This window comes from Phalacrocorax carbo, chromosome 3 (genome assembly GCF_963921805.1).
Source record: "Phalacrocorax carbo chromosome 3, bPhaCar2.1, whole genome shotgun sequence".
Taxonomy (NCBI): domain Eukaryota; kingdom Metazoa; phylum Chordata; class Aves; order Suliformes; family Phalacrocoracidae; genus Phalacrocorax; species Phalacrocorax carbo.
The window spans coordinates 57,980,186-57,999,245 of NC_087515.1; the positions used below are offsets into that span (position 1 = coordinate 57,980,186).

Below are 19,060 nucleotides of genomic sequence, written 5' to 3' on the forward strand. Positions count from 1 at the left end.
AATGTGGCTGGCAAGGCAGGTTGTTATTTTTATAAAGAACTGTTCAGTTAGGTCTCTGCGTAGAGATGACACTCCACTTGGCCCAATTTTATCCCGATGCCTCCTACCAGTCCTCTTGCCCTTGAGCATTTTGTTTTAGCAGTTCACACACCTGCATGTTTAAGCCCTGTGATCCATTACACAACAGCTTCTCCTTATCTTTCCCTTTACCTCAGTGCCTTTCTCTTCCTTTTCCTTTCCTACAGCTGTTGCCTCTGGTGCACACCCCTACAGATACCAGGGGAGATGGGAGAGGTCTAGCCTGGCTTTGTCTGTTGCCTTCCCAGCCCTTCCTCTTTCAGAGAACAAGAAAGCTTACGGTGAAAGCTGGTCTGAAGGAAAAGAGCCAGCCAGCTTCTGCCAAGTTGGATGAGACAAACTAAATGTGAATTCAGAGGAAGTTATTAGGTGGGGGAGAGGATGGGATGTCCGTGGTGCCCAGGAAAATGGTCTCACTTAAGTGATTTGCATGGAATCATAATGAGACAGGACCGAAAACTTCAATTTTATACATACATGTATTACACTCTACATTATTATATGTAATTATATTTATATATTATGTTCTTGTGTATTCTAGAGTGATAGCTGCTAGAGCAGAAAATCAGCATCACCTGTCTTGTGGCAGGAGAGTGCCCTAAGTTATTCCATTAGGAAAACAGAGATGTTACTCTATTAAATGAGAAAAGAAGTGATGTAGTAAGTGATGCTGTTTCAAGGCAAAGAATAAAACGATCTCCTCTCTTTCTCCTGCCCTTTCCTTGTATGTTTTAAAAATTTGCTTCAACTCTATTGCGACCTATTTCCAGTAATGAATTCAGCTGAGCAGACTGGCATGTTTTTGCCTGTCACATGGAGACCTCACATAATGTGGGTTAAGGAAATAGATATTCTTGGGCCTTGATTATACCAAGGCCACTTAATATGGCTAGAGGGATCACTCTTGGTGTTTTTATTCAAACATCAAAGACCAAGGCCACTCTGTTACTTCTTCCTGGTTTGCTAAGGAAAGTGATTTAACAGCAGAGCTGATTGCTGTTTTATTACTGTTGTGTACGAACTCTTATGAATTCCTGGGAGCTGAAAAACAATTCCAAGCAAAACACTGTTTTGATTCTTGGCTTCTGTGAGAGGGTTTTGTAGCCTAATTCCTATGTCAAAGATCACACAAATCTTATCCAGAGACTTACGAGAGTTAGCGTGGCAAGACTTAACTTTTTTTTTGCAGCATTGACTCTGAAACTAGAGCTTTGTGCAGAGAGGACAAACAAGGCCCAGAGACACCTCGCTGACTCTGTTGCCGCAGAAGTCTCTAAAACAACTTGAATTCTGATGACCCCACCCCCCCACCCCGGCATAGTTTCAAACTGTTTTAAGTGTATCACTAAAAATGCTTCTCAAAATCCATTTTAATGGCTTTTAATGGCATATTTGTTGTAAGATATTTACTATGTCCTCTGGCCCAGGAAAAAAAAAAAAATTTTTATGTATTTGATGTGCAGCACAGGGTGGCCTCCTGGCTATGCAGTACTATTAAATAAATGCAGGAACATTAAGCCTAATAGACATAGGACTTATTTTACCAGATTATTTCCATTTTTTTTAAACACTTTTGAAGTGTTTCCTTGTTATGTAGTTATCATATGCAACAAAATGTTCCAAGGGCAAAGAGCAAATACGTTAAACTAGTGTAATAAGTAAAGCTAGTATCAGTTAGTTTGCCGTTACTTTCTCCCATTAAGCTGACATGGATCTTAGCCCTGGTTGGTATGCAATTTATTTTTTTGCAATGTTCTATTTAAGGATCCTAGTCTGAAGACATGCTTTTGTCAGTAATAATATGCTGTTGTTACGGATGCCAACTAATTGCTTCATCTCTACAATCAGATGTTTTCCATTTTATAATCCTTTGATTTCCTATCAGTCAGATGGTAAAAAGAGGAGAGAGGTTCTGTAATAAAACTTTCAAAGAACAAACAGAAAAAAAACATCTATTTAAAGTCTAACAATGTAATTCTTGCCTTCTTTTTAGTTTAAAGGGAGAAATTACCAGTGGCGTCCGAAAAACCAGAACATGCACAAGACTTCATTACAGCCAAAGATTTCAGGAAATATTGACAGATCTACTTTTGAGGCAGAATTTCCTGCTTCCTGCCTTGATGGATAAAATACTGAGACACACAGATTCATCTGTTCACTTTGAATATGTGCTGACAGAAGCAGTCTGACTTTCAAGCAGTATACACTCCAGGTGTACACACTCGGGATGTCCCTGACTACACAGAGCAAGACTCTTGCATCCTGTTTGGTATCCCTGGGGACTTAGAAGAGGAAATCATAAGCTGCCATGGACTCAAGATGGCAGGGGTATGAGTGTGCTTGCAGGAGAAGGACAATTGCCTCCTGCCAGCCTTCAGACCATTTCTGTCTGGATGAAGAGAAGCTGGGTCAGTGGCTAAAGTTTAAAAGGGGTAGTTCAAAGTGGTTTCTGTCACTGTCTTGATGGTTTTGGTTGTTTGTTGCTAACTGTCTGCATTGTCTTGGTCTTTTTTCTTGAGGACTGGTTCTGACTACATGAAAAACCTTTTTAAGAAAAATCTGAACCTGGCTTGACTGTGGCAGTGTAATACACCTAAAAAAAAATACTCTTTTTATTATTCTTTTTTAATACAGATGGTTTCAACTACTCGTAAATATATCAGCCACTTCTTAGCACCAAAAGATTTTGTTTTTTCATAAATTTGGCGTAAATAGCATTGGTCGTGCTTACCAGACTGTCTCACCTCAGGCTGTCACAGCTCCCAGAAGTTACTCCATGCTGGACTGATGGACCTGTTGGTGGAAACCAACATTTCAAGCTAAAGTGAACAGGCAAGGAGACAGATCCCTCAGGAACATTTTCTGTCTGTAGGCTTTTAGAAAAGCTTAATTTATAGGAAACAATACATTGGCATTTAATCTGTCTAGACATGGGTGCCTACTTTGAATTAATTTTAATGAGAGTTAGGCTCTGGTGTGCTTTCTGAGTGCCCAAATACCATAAAAAAGTGCTATGATTATCTTTCGGGGGCTGTTAAAATAAATAGATGGTTCAGATATTGTGCTGACAAGGACAGTATAAAAAAACATAGACAGACTTTGATAAAGTAATATACAGTAAACGTAATTGCATACAGCAGGGGATTTAATACTAGAGGAGTACGGTTCTAGTCATGAGCATGGTGGGAGTGGAAACTTGTGTGAGGAGATAGCGTTAAAGAAGCACCAAAAGTTTGGGGTATGGCTATGGCTGTTGGCACTTAAAGCACATTTAATCTATGCTTCTGGAAGCCATTCAAAATGCATATCTTGGTAAAAGTGCCAGGAAACACTACTTTATTTGTAGGTATCCAGGGTAGCTGTTGGCAGACTCCAAAGAAGAAGCAGAGAAAGAAAAAAAAAAAAGGCAAAATCCTAGATGCAATGTATCTTTTGGACTGACAATTCTGTATTCCTCTGCTTCTGAAACATTACAAGCTTAAGGGGACTTCAAATAGCTAAAAAGCTGTAATTAGAGCCTTCTTCTGAAACATGCATTTGCTTCCCTGATGCTATGCAGGAAAGTTCCTGTTTTCCTGTTGTTTCCTGTGGCATAAACATTTATTTTAAATTTCTTTTGTCATCTGGATAGATGCTGTCTGGAGGAGACGTGCTTTCATGTGACTCTCTTCCTTCCCGCTGCTGTTTTTGTGGCCTCAGAGGCAAATGCAGGATATTCCTCTTCCAGTTCCTTCAATGCCTCTCCTTTTTCCAGTATCTCTGATCAATCAATCAATCTGCATTGATGTCAGCATTTCAAAGAACTGAGGTAATTACCTGAAAGAAATGTAGAATAAACTGGCCTTTAATTTCCTAGAAAGGGCTGAAATATTCTTCAAGGTTGCGTAGATTACAGAGGATTTGGACAATTATGTAAGTAAACTATTATAAGTACTGTAATGTAAGCATTATTCAGGAGATAGTAAAATGAGATGAGGATGAACATTGGATTGACTTACCTCGTCCCCTTGAGGTATCTTCCTTGTGTTTCTGTGACACAAAACTGTATGACTCTCTAGTGGCTTAGCAGGTGGTTTCCAGTACCAACACTAAGAAAGGCAAAGATGAGAAAACTTCCATTAGATGCTGGTGTCCACTGATATTTAAGGTTGCAAGTTGCCTTCACCACATCACTTGTCTATGCAAAAACCAGCACTGATCTGTACTGAGCAACCCAGTGGGTAAGCTGTGCTTGCAAAGCATGAATGGGAACAGTCTCATAGGTTCATAAATGGGGAACTGCAGAGAACCTATTTTAAAATTAGCATGCAGGTGTATTCCTACAAGAAGTGCTTGGCCTGATTTACCACATGACCTAATGACTCATGACCATGTGATTGAACACTGCTGGATAATCTAGCTTAACATTTTAATAATTGCAGGAGATAATTTAAGTAAACCTTCAAAAAACATACAAGACTGACATGATGAATCCTGTCTCTTGGGATGACTGGTGCAGTCCACTGTATTTAGGATCAACAAGGGAAGTGCTTCCTGAGGGCTGTTACTGTTGAATGCACTAATTTTTCTGTTCATTAGGACAGAAAAAGGAAGGGGAGGGGCTGCCTTACACTGAAGAAGTGGGCAGGAATCATACTGAAAGATCATATGGGTTTACCTTCTAGCAGGATCTCCGTGGTATTAGCTGACCTTGGCCTTCATTCAGTAATGCTCTTTTTCTGTAATGTTGTAGATGACTCTCAAACTGGTTTGCTTCAGCGTCCTGTAAAAGAGTGAAGATAGTGGCAGAAAGGGAATGTGAATGGTCAGGTCAATGTAACGAACAGAAAATAGGCAGGGAGGATTTTAGATGGATGTACTTGTGATCAATTGAAAGGCATATAATAGGAGGGCCAGTGATTTGTTGTAAATTTATTAAACCCTGTGGGTAATTAACAGAGAGAATACTGGTTCCTTCTTTGTTCAAAGTTGTATATTTCAATACAAAGAGACACAGTCTGCAAAATAGTGTTTTTTGTTTGCCATGCAGTTATCTTGCAACTGTTTAGCCCACTATTCCTTGAAGGCTGTGATTAGGAGGAAAGGTGTTATCTGATCTCAGTCATGGTTTTGGCATGTAGTGCCAAACTATCCGTATTTGCATAGCTTTGAAGGTTGGCAAACCAGTCTGGGTGATACTGGATAAATTTCTGTTTATTTTAGGAAACCTGGCTTCAACTTTCCTTGAGCAGGCTCCACCATATTCCCTTTCTCCCTCTGACCAGAGTGTTGTCAGCCTGTTAGCCTGACTTCCTAACTGGAGGTTTTCTTTGTGTCTGTCCCCATGTAAGGGACTGACATATCACTGAAAGAGTTACGCTGGTAGAAGTTACAAGACTACACAAAGTTATGAGTGTAATGAATTTCACTGTCATTCCTGTCACTTCATAACAGGAATAGACCACATTGGTGTGAGTGATACCGCCCCATTATTATCTCTGCGCCAGCAGAGTGTGACACTTCCATTTTACCAGCACAAGACTGTAATAGCTGAGGTGGTATCCTCCCTGGTATCCCTTGCCGGCCACTGTCAGACACAGGACACTGTGCTAAATGTTATTTTTGATGCGCTTGTGGCTTTCTTATGTTCTTAACCATGCTGTTATATGGCACATTTGTACCAGTACTACTGCATCTCTACTTGGAGAAGATGGGAATGTCTTGTCCCTATTGTTAAAGGGACCTAATTTTTCAGTGTGGATGAGGCTGCAAGGGGCATTTCAGTACCAGCACATGGGGTGGGAATAGAGCAACAGGCTGAATCAACGGTCCTTCCTAAGCTCTGAAAACAGAAATGTAGTGGGAAAGATCATTAAGTACAATCTTTAATAGCAAAATAAAAGTAATGTTTAAAGTCCATATGACAAAGAACACCTCTGCAGCAGAATTGCCATTTTGAGAGTTCAATGACTTGTTTTGAATAAAGAAAAACATTGTTTGGATTTTGAATACATGGAGAAAACCAGAGACATTCAGATTTGTTATAAGGAAATTTTTATTACACTGTAGATACCAGCTAAGTTAATTTAACTGGGACTTCATTTTCTGTTGTCACAGTTGTGAGAATAGGAAAATGACACTGCTGTTTCTAAAGGCTGACTGAAAATGTTATCGTTATGGCAGGAGCTCCTAATGGTTCGCACACTGCAGGTGTCAGGCTGGAAGAAACTTGGATGAAGCTGCTTTCAGACAGAGAAGAGGAGGACTCCCAGTCATTTTAATCACAAAATAACTAGGATGAAGAAAGATATCATCCTTACTCTGATAGTCAATGGGCTACAGGTCATTTGTTATGCACAAGGAGAGAGTGAAGAGGACAGTTGCTCAGACTCACCTTCTTGGGTCCTCTGTTGTGACGCAAACAAGGAAAGTGGCAGACAAGGCTTTAGTCATGTGGTGGTTGTCAGGTGGAGTCAGTTGCCTGCTACATCTGCCTTCAGGCTGGGCAGCAGGACACGTGGAAACTGCAGACAGGAAGTTTCTAAGACAGGTTATCAAATACCTATGTATATGCTATATATCAGATAGGGAGAAAGAAGCCACAGGGGTTCTCCTGGGGCTCTTGCCCAAGACCTGCACAACCACCTTGCTGCCCCTCTGCCTGGTGCTGCGGTGTCCTGCACCCTAACGAGGAACCCATGGATTCCTAAGGAGGAACTTTGGCACCATTGGCAAACCTGCACCCAGCACCTTCCATGGTAACTCTGTCCCGCTTCTCTAAACAGCTTCAAGGCCCCTGAGTCCCAAGATCCTAGGACGGGGTGTCCCAGGATCAACTTCTAACCACAAAGAAAAGCCTCCCTGTCTCAGGCCAGTGCTGTTGCTGGTCCCTTTTTGTAGCAGGATGGTGGGAATGAGGTCCACCTCTTTTACCTGTGTAGGCAGTAGAGACAAACAGAGCTTTCAGAAAGGAGGCTGCGAATGCAGCAGTGATAACTGAGGGAGTTCAAGTGTCTTGTCAGAATAGGAGGAGATTAAGAAGGAGAAGACTGTACGATGGCCTGTTCAGCTTTTAGTCTTCCCAGAGGTAGCAGCCTTGTTTGAAGCTGATGAGACCTGAACCTATTTGCTCCTGTGCAGCAGACACCTCAGCTACTGTCCTACCTGTGACTCTCCTCATGCTCCTGTTGTTCCAGAAGCTCTGGATACAAGTATAAGAAGCAGGAGGACTGGGGACAGGATAGAGTTGAGGGCTGACAGTTTAGGGAACTGTGACAGCAAGGGGAAGGAGGAGAGGGAAGGGTGACATGTTGTCAGATTCCCTGATGCTAATACAATGATGAGGTTCTCAAACTTTAATGTCTTTCTGTCTCTCCCCAGTTCAGTACATGGGTGGATTTAGCACAGAAGTATCTGTATTAACCTTGGGTGCACATAGAACTGTAGAGTGAATTGGTGGTGAGGGAAGGTGAAACAGAACAGCAGTTTCTGGGCACAAGGCAGTATGATAACCCAAAATTGGGAACATGCTTGTGTGCTGTTCATTACCATGGTTCAAAGGAACCATGATGAGAAATGTGCAGGTTTGCTAAAAAGCCAATTTCTCTAAGAAAATATCTGACTACATGTCACCAATTTTGACTCCCAGGGCAAACCCACTTCCAAAACATTGTCACTCAGCATAACTCTGAGAGTCTGAGCTGCTTTTGCTTGGTAAACAACCCCTTACTTAACAAAAGCTATTACCAGCGAGGAAAGAAAAGGCCAGGTATACTCTTGCTGTGAAGTGAAAGCCTGCGGGCAGAATAGCTGACGTTCACTTAAAACCCTATAATTCTGTAAGTGGAGAAAAGAAAATGCACTGAACTGGCAGATGAAATGTACTGTTTTGCTTGTCTTCATGTAAAAGGTCAAGCACAAAAAATTCAGGAGGTCAGAAATAAATCAGGAAATAAAAATAGTCCTTAAGACACTGCAGCGTTAACACAGTGCCTTTCCTCCTGTAGTCTGACCTCACTGCAGAGCAGGAGAAAAAAACACCTAGAACATGCCAAAGCATTAAAAACAATACAGTTTCATTTTGAAGGAAGCAGACTTTGTGGGTAAAGGGCTGTGCCTTTCACCTTTCATCTCTCTGGTGGTCACCTTTGCGATTATAAAGGGTGCCATTTTAAGACCATTATGTTGCTTGGGAGAGTTATTTGAACAGTATCCATGCATCGCTGAGGTAACTTTAATTGGGTTGCTGTTTATGTGATGCACTTAAACTATTGGCCTTCCGATAGCAAACTATCCAAATGAAATAGTCTTGTTTGGGTAAGGGCTGTTAAAATGTAAAGTGGCTTATTGACATACTTCAGGTTTATTGACCTAACCTTCTGAAGTTACCTTTTGTGATACCTTTTGTCCCTCTGTGCCTTGCATTCATTTCACAGAATCACAGGTTGGACTTTTTCCCTCATTTGTGAGGGGGAGGAGATCAGAGCATCCTTTCCTTTCTAGTGAGGGAAGGTTCTCTCTGTAACTGTACATATCCAGAGAGATTCAATTCTTCAAGAGAACCATGCTGTGGGGTTTGAGTTCTAGCTTGCAGAGCAAGCTTTCAGCCATCCCTTCTAGGAGGAAGCCCAGGTCAGACATATGGCATTTGACTCTCAGTTTTATGTAAAGAGTTAACAGCAGCTGTGGTTTTTTCCATATATTAGACATGCATTATTAGAATAGCTTCATAGCTTCTCATGCCACCTTGTTAGTTTATTAACGTGGAAGGATTTGTGCATTCATGTTGGATGCTCTAGTCAGACATAGACTATTTTGTAATGGTTTTATGTTTGGAGCTAACATCCAGGAATGAGCAATAGAAGGCTGAGACCTGGAAGGTGACGTTAGTGTGAAGAGGGTCTGTCCCTTCACAGCCATGACTGGCAGAGATTAAGACAAGCTGAATGAATGGAACTTTTCCTACTTGACGTCCATGGGCTATTCTCCATTCTCTGAAGTTTGACTAGCTTTTTTTTCATCACCACACTGCAGATGGTGTCTTTGTGTCTGAAACACACTGTGCAATCCAGTCTACTTTTGATATTATCTACCTGTCCCTGATTCTCCACATGGTTCATATCTTTCAGCACTCTGATGGAGAGACTTGTCCTTGAGGTGTCCTCTCTGCTAGATCTGTTTACCCTTTGTGGTTTAACCCTTTTCTCACATCCTTGTTGGTTTTCTATTGTTTGTTTTCGGGGGTTTTTATGGTTTGGGTTGGGTTTGTTTTGTTTTGTTTTTGTGGTGACAGATGGCAGTGGTTTTCTATCCTTCAGATGTTGGGCATTTCTCTGGACCTGGACAGACAGTTTGTTTCTCCCCCTTTCCTCCCTGCCCCACCTCAAAACAACTTTTCTTGATAATTCAGTGTGCCTTCTGGCTTCCTGTTCATGCCTATTCCTTTCCCTCTGGGGCAATGAAAGCTTGTCCTACCCAGCCGCTGTGAGTAGACAGGACGTAGTTTTAAGTCCTTCTCTGAAAGGCTCAATTACAGGAGCTATTTTTTTTCTTTCCTCCACCTCTAAGCTTTAGCTCAAGCCAGAAGGGAAATGAATCTGATGTCTCTCTAAAAAATTTTGTAATTTTTTTACCATATTCTTACCACAACAGAGTTTCAAATCCTGTTCTTATCAAAATGCATTGAAGTTTTCTAGTGGAACCAGGTCTGAGGTGAGCATTAGAATTAGAAACTAAAATGCAGTATGTGCTCAAAACACACAACTGTTTTCTTCCCATTTACCTTTCAGATGGTAAGTTCTGTTGTCCCAAAGGTGAAAGCTTGTAAGGCTGTTTTCCTGGAGAAAGTCTGGATGGACAGTAGCTTAGCACTTACTCTGCCCTTTAAATTCATGTTTTATCAAATAATTACCTGTGAATAAGGTAAAGAAAGTGTGCTTTTACAGCTCTAGTTTCCTGCCAAGCCACCTGGGCATAAAGCACGTCTTCTCAGTGACATGTCCAGAGGCCCAAAGCAGTCCCCATGCTGGAAGATTCAATTGGGAGACTATCCACTATATGATTAGAAAGATTTTTGACTTAAAAATATATCTAATTTTCTCTAAAAAAGCTAAACTAGGGGATAGCATCAGGCTTGTTAGAACTATTCAGCTCTTACGTGGTCATATTTTTGCTTAACCTATGAAAGTATTTACTCTCTGGAATACGTAGAGTTTATACAACATTGTATTGGGACTGCGGGAAGAGGTACTACTGGTCAAAAAAGAAAGGTGAAGTGGGACGTTTTGCCAAAATTGGATGAGGAAAACCAGTATGTAAGTTGGTAGAATTGCCACAAGTTTTACCTTGCAAAAATAGCTAGGGTGAGCTCATGGCATTCTTTTTATTATCTATTTTACATGTCGATTATCTTTGCTTTTGCATATATTTATAGTTAACTTCCTATGGGGAGAGAGGAGGCACAGACTGAGAAACATAGTTTTGAATTCCTTTCATATGTCCTTCATACAAACCGAACTAGCACTGCCTGTCCGTTTTGAGGTCAAGCAGTTGCCTGCAGCCGGAGCAACAGAGGGGCAGTATAGGAGCAGCCCCTCAGAAAGGAAGGAATGAAAATCATTTCTGTATAACAGTTCATTTGAGAGTTTGACCATCGCCAAAATGGGATTAATCAATTTTTAACAACCCTGAAGAATTACACGTGCCTGGGGCCTGACTGATTTAACCATGGAAACTTGTCAGTGCAGTGGGAAGGCCAGAGCTTTAACACTCAGCCTCAAACAAGCAGCTCTGGCTGCCAGCACCACCGTTCCCAGGTGCTCAAGCTGATCGAAGGCAGGCGTACGGATCGTCCCCTCTGGATAACGCCAGAGCTTGTCAGCGTTCCCCAGCAAAACACAACCTTAGGAGGGCTTGCTGTCGATGGCACAGTCAGAGAGGGGTCTTCCCTGCCTGGACAGACAGCCTGAGGATCGGGCTCCGCGCAGCAGGCCGGCAGGCATGTGGGCAAGCCCCGGGCTGTGGGCTGCCCGTGACCTCACTGGCTCCCCTCCCAGAGCAGGGGTTTGCGGTATGTGCTTTGGAAGTCCGGAGGCTGTTTGGCATTGGGAGCAAGCTAATGCAAAACACAGTCAAAGTGCTTTCATGTGAGCTCCTGAGGAGAGGCCACAGCAGCTGTGAAGAATACACGCAGCTTTGGGTTTGTTTATGAGGAGGGAGAAAGGGCTGCTGTGGGAAATGGCTGCGTCATGGTTCCTATGGTGTTCTGTACCTTGTTTATAGGATAGTGCCAAGTGGCGAGCACAAACACACTTGTGATGGTGTGTCTCAGGAACTGCAGAGCCTCCTTTTGATCTTGTTTAAAACCTAAAGAGGAGAGAGTTGTTTAAATTTGTACTACTGCCACTGCTATTCAACTGTTTGAACCTTTTTTCCCCTGCTTATGTTTGCTTCTTTCAGAACCAGTGACTTTCTCAAGCTCATTAGAAACATCACAGGCCATATCTATGTTTGAAACCCGTGCTTGTGTCTTTGGGTGGATGTTTTACCACAGAAGCCCTGGGTAGTGTGATCATAGGTATATCTGTAGCAACCTCTGTTGTCTGTGCTTTTGTCCTCCTCTAATGGCATGTTCATAAGTACTATTCCAGACTCAAATAAAAGTATTTCTGTTCTTGTTTCATAAGAGCTTAGTACATTGTGTGAGCCCAGGAGTGTAAGAACTGCTGGCTTCTTTATCCGTGCTTTGTGGAATTAATTTACATTTTCAAATTAGTTATATTCCCTGTAGGTATGTCCTGGACTCCTCTGTAGTAATTATTTTAGATGACTCCACTAACGCCTACTGCTGAAGGCAGAGATGGTCTATTTCAGACTCCTCCGCTGAATGAATTTAGCCAACAATCCACTCATGACTCTGGCAGACATTTCTGCTTTCTTTCTTTCCTTCAGGCCAGTAAAAACTTTATAAATCTTCCCTCTACCATTCCAGAAATGTGAGAACTTTCCCCCTTGACACCTAAAACATCTCACTGACCTTCTCTGCATAAGGCAGAACACATGTTTGTAGATACTGCAGACACTTGAGTTTAAATGAACAAGACCCAACATCTGCTCTTACAAAAGGTTGCTTCAGATTAGACTAGGCTCCACAAAACTGGGTTTTTCATTAAGAATACTTACTCCTAGTGCTCATATACCTATAATTCAAGAATGCCAACTTGATTACTGTGCTGTAACAAGTCCAAAAATATATGTTGGTTGCTCCTGGTTTTTGTATAATATCATGGTGCCTCCTGTCCTTAGTATGCATGTTAGTAGCCATGAATTCAATGGACTATTTCTGTTGATCTTAGGGGATGTTAGCCAAAGGTCTATATAAAATGCATGAGATTTTGCTCCAAAGGAAGCCTGAGGCAAGTTCATTGCAATCCTTCATTTGTCTCCATGTCAAGATGCTAACTCATTCCTTGTTCTGCTCTACTGTTGAAGACCAGAGAGTTCAAAGAAGCTGCTGCAAGACTCCCTTTTCAAATGTTCTTTAAGGCTTGTCCTTTTTGGTTGGACCTGGAAGGCATTCAGGTAAGTTGATTATTTCCAGGGAAAGAGTGAGGTGAACTGGTTATTGGAGTCCAGATCCCTCTAGACTAGTGGACACATTATTTTTGGAACACAGTTTTGCTAAGAAGCCAAAGATTAATTGGTTATGGAGACTAAATTATCCTTCCACTTTGTAATTTATTAGAAAATGTCATGATGTTGTAACCAGAGGCTGTTAGAAGCCTTCAGAAAGATGAATAATTATGACATGATGAGACATGGCTGAGGAGGAATTTTTGAAATTGCTCTAATGCGAATAAATAAAATAGAGATTAGTATTCTAGGAAAAATATGTAAGCTCACAAAACTGTAAACGAAGATTGGCATAACCTTTTGTATTTTTTTTTAATTTATTGTAAATTGTTGGAGTTTTTCCAAAGCAGTAGCATAAGGGGTTTTTGTACCCTATTAGCTCTGTGCTAATTGTACCTTTATGACAGACACTAAAAAAGAAGATTCCTTTCTGGGTAATCCTCTCTTTCTCTTGTCTTCATAAAGCTGTGAGTTGGTGATCTTTCTCCTGTCACTCCTATCTCAGTAGCATGCTTTTTCTTCTGCTTCTCAAAGAGCCTGCAAATTGTGTAGAATTTGCAATATTTGACTCTCTGAATTTGTGTTGTACTTCTTGGATGTCTTGGTATCTCACACTTACCTGTATTTTGTGCTTTCTGTGCGTGCTCTGCAACCGTAAATTCCAAATGCTTGCATCAATTAAAGGCTAGTATTAGTGGATCTATGGGATGGATTCACTCAGGTTCTGTGCTGTGCTAATTGAGGAACATCCATTAGTGGAAAGATCACAGAAATTACAAAGATGATGAACACTTTGTCAAAAAAAAACTACCCACAACAAAAAAAGAATAATAACTTGGTTAGGACAACTGTAGAATTTGCTCTTCCCTGCAGCCACAATAGTAAAGCATAACCAAAATGAAAAATTATCCCATTTCTCCTTTTTACCTTCTTTGAAATAAAAGGTTTAGGCCTGTGGCTTTGCTACAGGATTTACCGATAATTCACATACATCAAAGTAAGATCCAGCTGGAGGTGTTTGGGATCTGACTTTTGGATGGACTGAGTACCTGGAGCTCAAGTTTTAGTTTGCAACAAGTATGGGAAAGGTCTGCTCCTGAACAGGAGGCAGTCTAAGTCAGGAGCTTTGAAAACCAGCATTGTTGTCCCAGCAATCATGGAAGGGGTAGTAATTCAGGGGAGAGCTGGAATGAGAGTGCCATTTACTTCTGAAATGCCAAAAGATGGAAATAATCATTACTAACATGCAAAGAGGACTATAATGGGATGAGATAGCTCTATGTGCTTATTGCCCCATAGCACCTATTTTTTATTAATAAAAATTGCTGTCACCATTGTGTTTAAACTATCAATCCTCTCTTCAGCCTAAGAGCAGACAGCCAAAGCTGTGGTGGTCTCTCATGTCTTGTAAGGCACATTCTACAGGACAGTATGTCCCCTGAAGGACACCTGGGAAGCTAATAACAGCCAAATTTTCCACTCTAGGCCATCCATCCACATGTTATGATTTCCTTAACTCACATCCTCAGCAACAGCATGACCACCTGTCCAGGTGTCATCTGGTACCACCTGTAGCAGGTTTTCGTAGGAGTGACTTGTTGAATTTGAACAACTTGATCCGATGTTGGATTAATGGGAGTTTTATCTCTGACACCCATGAGGCAGAGATGAGGTTTTGACGATGTATGAGAAACAGCAACGCAGCTGCATTGACCATCCTTGGCTTTATCTATATTTGAATGCAGAAAGCATATATGTAACATGAAAAGGTTCTGCTTCTTTGCACCTACCTGGCTGAGAAGGACATTTCCTTAATGATTTCATAATTAGAAACAATGTGTTTACCAACACCAGAAATACAGCCAAAGCTTTAATAGCTGTTCATGTTATAGGCTGAGCATTTGTGAATCTCCTAAGCTTCTATAAGGGTGTTTTTTTGTCTGTCTGGCACAAGTAGCTAGTATTATTCTAGCATTAATATTGTTACTGTAATCCTGTATTATCTGTCCATGTTTTACACAGCCCTGTTCTGCTCCCTAAGGTTTAGACTTTGGCAAGTGTTGCGTTCTCATCAATGAGGGATGGTTTGTACGTCTGGGTTTTACATCAGGAACACACGCTCTCATTTGTGTGAAACTCATTCAGAAAATTGACTGAATTGTTTTTCAAAAGTGGGACAGTGTATTTTTATACTAGCGGAGTGCCAAAGGATTTAAGTTCATATGTCCTTGTTTCTGGTTGCAGGTAAAGACATTAATACAGAGCACATGTGAAATTCTGTCTGTGTAATGAAGAAAATACGTTGACTACACTATTTTCAGTGTAAACTACTGAACTTGCCAATACCAGCTTGCATGGGAGATAAGCCAAGGTGGTTAAGTCCAACCAAGATGAGGAAGCACAGAGATAGTAAACATGTTATCTTCTTTTAAAGGAAACATGTGGTGTAAAGATATAGGGTCCTGTCTTTTATTTTGATAAACATAAGATTAGTATTTTCTGAGACAGGTGGCAAATTCACCAGGGAAATATCTGCAAGAGAGCAGAGGTAGGCCAGAGCATTTAACAAAAGCCTCATTATCTGTTCTTCTGGACAGCAGAAGACTAAATACTGGTCCTCTTGCAGTCAGTAGCAAAACTAGTTTTTTCAATGGCCAAGGAGTTGTTTATTCCAGGTGTTTTGCTACCATAGTGATGGTCTCATCCACCTGGGTAGAGAGGAGCTTGGTTTAGATTAAGAACTGCTGTTATCAGGCTGTAGTTCTGTCACCAAAGGACAGTTATAGTGAAATGAATTAAATGTACTTATTATCAAAAAATATTTCTCAGTACGCTGCCTAGATGTAGACTAACACTTGACAGGATACTGCAGGCATCATTGCAATACTTAGAGATCACAGTACATACAGCAGAAGTACATATAATAAAATTAAGTTTTACCTTCAGAAACTTATGTCATCTAAGCACGTAAAGCTCAATGAGCACACCAATAGAAACCAAAGTAAATGTGTAAATTCACATACCTGTACCAACTGGGAGCAGACAGATGCTGAATAAACACACTATTAAACAGTCCATGTGTTATAAAACTATGCCAGGTATCAGCCCTGGTAGATTTTCCTGTAGTTTCCTTTGCAAAGAGTCTGCCTGAAAAAGGAAAGTGTTTGCTTCAGCTTCTTCTATGCTGTGGGAATAGCCTAAATTCTTATTTCTTTGTGATTTGACAAGCACTAGTGATCTGCATGCTTCTTTTTCTGTACTACTTTTCAGAACAAAGATGTTCTGAACTAATTAATTATCTTTGTTTGGAACATTTATATAAATGGCTGGCACTGAGAGTAAATCAAGGAAGCTGGTAAAATTTGGAGGCTACTGGTATCTTTCATAGAACCATACAATCATTAAGGTTGGAAAAGACCTCTAGGATCACGAAGTCCAACCATCAACCCAACACCACCATGCCCTGAAGCACCACATCTACATGTCTTTTTAATACCTCCTGGGATGGTGACTCCACCACCTCTCTGGGCAGCCTGTCCCAATGCCTGACCTCTCTTTCAGTGAAGAAATTTTTCCTAATACCCAATCTAAACCTCCCCTGATGCAGCTTGAGGCTATTTCCTCTTGTCCTATTGCTAGTAAAGAGTCCAACACCCACCTCACTAAAACCTCCTTTCAGGTAGCTGTGGAGAGCCATAAGGTCTCCCCCCAGCCTCCTGTTCTCCAGACTAAACAACCCCAGCTCCCTCAGCTGCTCCTCATAAGACTTGTTCTCCAGACCCTTCACCAGCTTTGTTGCCCTTTTCTGGAGACACTCCAGCAACTCAATGTCCCTCTTGTAGTGAGGGGCCCAAAACTGAACCTTTGATATGCTTCTAACAATGCCTTTCACATTTTTATGAGAGTTGAGACTTTTAGACCTTTATTTATGTCCTCCTTTCTTGCAGATACAAAGTCCTAAGAATATATCTAGGCTACTTGCAAGTTCATCCTCACAGAAAAGCAATTAGAGAAAACAGGACATGTCAGGGCTCTCATTCCTTCCTGACTCACAACCATGCTGAACAGTAAGACCGTTACCCTAAAATTATCAAGTTACCTCATGCTTCTGGCAGTGCTCTTTTTCTCCAGTTGTTTATAACATTGGTTTCAGTGTTAATTGTGATCCTGTCCCTGCTGCATTTTATCACTGTACATGCAAAACAGCCTGGGATACTTCAAATGTGTAAATAAACTCAGTGGGGGCCTGGGGAGAAGGAAAAGAGAAAGGAAATCATTCAGAAAGAAAATATTTGGGGTTTTCAGTCAGTTTCAAACCAAAAACCTAGTTTTAGTGTAGATATTATCTTCATGAATTTGAAAATAGGAATAAGTCAGATAAGTATAGTGAAAACCTAAAATAAGAATGAAAATGTTTAGTTTTGAGATGACCATTTAAAGTAATATATTTTAAGATCTTGTATTTCAGCAATTCATAAATATCAGATTTTATTTTCACATCTAGCTCGCATCAATGATATGTAATACTCAATCTTCCAGCAACAGCATCAACTTGCAAAGCCTATGGAAAATGGAATTTGCACTGATGTCCATGGCCATTCAGTTCAGTGCATGCAAGCTACAGACACATGTTTGCATCTCATTAATTTTTATTATGGTCAGAGGCATAAACTGGGAAATTATTTTTTAAAGGTACAGGTTTTGTGAGGCAAATGACTCTTATTGACAGATCTGATTCCATATGAGTTTGATTCGCAGTGACTTTGCACATGCCACTTATGGCTTTCCACTGCAGTTACCAGGAACAGATTTTTAATTCTTAGTTGCTTTTTGAGACAAAGATAGTTATATTTGTTTCAATTTTAAAATAAAACTGAGATGATTATATCTCTGAATGTGTATACTGCATCAGCTGTGAAGTCATTCAAATGGCAACAGTACTAGGGAGCATAGCGGAGTGCCAGGCAAAAATAAAAGAATAGTTTGAAAGATCAATAGAGTTTTTTAAGCTCAAAAGCATCTATTTAATTCAAACCACACAATGTGTGATTGTGATATCATTAAAACAAATATCCCAAATGAGCCATCCTTCACCCTCCATATCAAAGGGCTGACATCATTTCTGCATATTGTATTGATAGTTTTTGGTATTCAGCGCAGAGGTCAGACAAGTAAGCAGGGAAAGCAAGCTGTGCTCCAAAACGCCACACCAAGTCCCAGCAAGAGCTTTTTTATTTTCTTTGAATATAAGATCATGAGAAGTGAACTTTTAATCTGTTTTGTCCACCTGTGTTTACTGTAGCTAGGGGACCTATTGTTTTCCTATTGCTATTTCATTTATTTCCAGGCAAAATGAGAGAAGAGGAGAATATGGGAAAACTCCAAATAAGGCAGATCAAAAGCAGTCTTTACATTGCCATCCCACATTGAGGTACCTTCCAAGGAGACCACTGGTCATCTGCCTTGATAATTTTATACTGTGCTTCCCACTTTAAGGTACGGCTCCTACAGCGTCAGTCTCATACTGTAGATGTGGAAAACGGCATTTGCATTGAAGTCAGTGACAGCTGAGTGCAGACACTGCATAAAATAAACACTAGCATTGCTTTCATTCTCTCTTCCTTCCTCTATTATGTATGCTAAGCTTTTGCTATTGTTGTTTTTTGCTCACAGAGATACCAGGAATATCACTGGCAATTCTATCTTCCAACTCTTTGAAGGAAGGGCAAGGAATCAGTTTTTTATTTTTATGTTTTTAATAGTGGAAGAGTACCGAGTCACTACTCTGAAATTTGTTCCACTATGAAAATAGCCCTGCTGAGAACATAGCATGGCTTTGTTTTACCATTCCACAGAAAAAAATCAAGAAGCTGATGAGCAAATGGAAAAACATGTTAACAAAAAAGGGGGTTTTTCTTCTAATATCTTACACATGTTTATGCTTAAAAAAAATTGGATAACATAGGTGTCTTTTGTTGAGATGTCCTAAAACACCCATTCACTGAACAATAAATAACGGTTGAGCAAAATGCTGTCTGCTTTTTTTCACAGTAGCAGCAGAATGCATTTGACAGTGCTTGTAGTACTATTTGCAAATTCAGGTTTGTACTGCTTGCCAGATACAGAACATTTTCTTTATGGTGAGATAAATTAGTTTCCATTTTTATGCAAATATTCCTGCTTATTGGCTGCAGAGATGATCTGTTTTATTTGGAGGCACTGCTTCTTAAGTGCTGGAGAGGCTTTGCATTATTTCCAGAAATCCTGCTGAGATACGTGGGTGTATGTAAAGCAGTCAGAGACATAAATTAATGCCATTTCTTTTTGTCATCTCTGTATTTCTTCACTGATTGAAGTAACAATGGGGGGAAAG

General features: G+C 40.6%; 1 long non-coding RNA gene across 1 annotated transcript in view; it reads right to left on the minus strand.

The window, feature by feature from the left end:
* Positions 1 to 2,228: 2,228 nt before the first annotated feature.
* Positions 2,229 to 19,060, minus strand: part of LOC135312571 (uncharacterized) — a 38,135-nt gene continuing 21,303 nt past the window's right edge. Inside the window, exons 2-10 of the long non-coding RNA XR_010372176.1 lie at positions 16,787 to 16,933; positions 15,711 to 15,834; positions 13,307 to 13,421; positions 11,327 to 11,421; positions 9,839 to 9,967; positions 6,452 to 6,581; positions 4,736 to 4,840; positions 4,077 to 4,166; positions 2,229 to 3,894 (exon numbers count right to left, since the gene is read on the minus strand). This is a non-coding gene — a long non-coding RNA (uncharacterized LOC135312571). The remainder of the gene's footprint in view (positions 3,895 to 4,076; positions 4,167 to 4,735; positions 4,841 to 6,451; positions 6,582 to 9,838; positions 9,968 to 11,326; positions 11,422 to 13,306; positions 13,422 to 15,710; positions 15,835 to 16,786; positions 16,934 to 19,060) is intronic.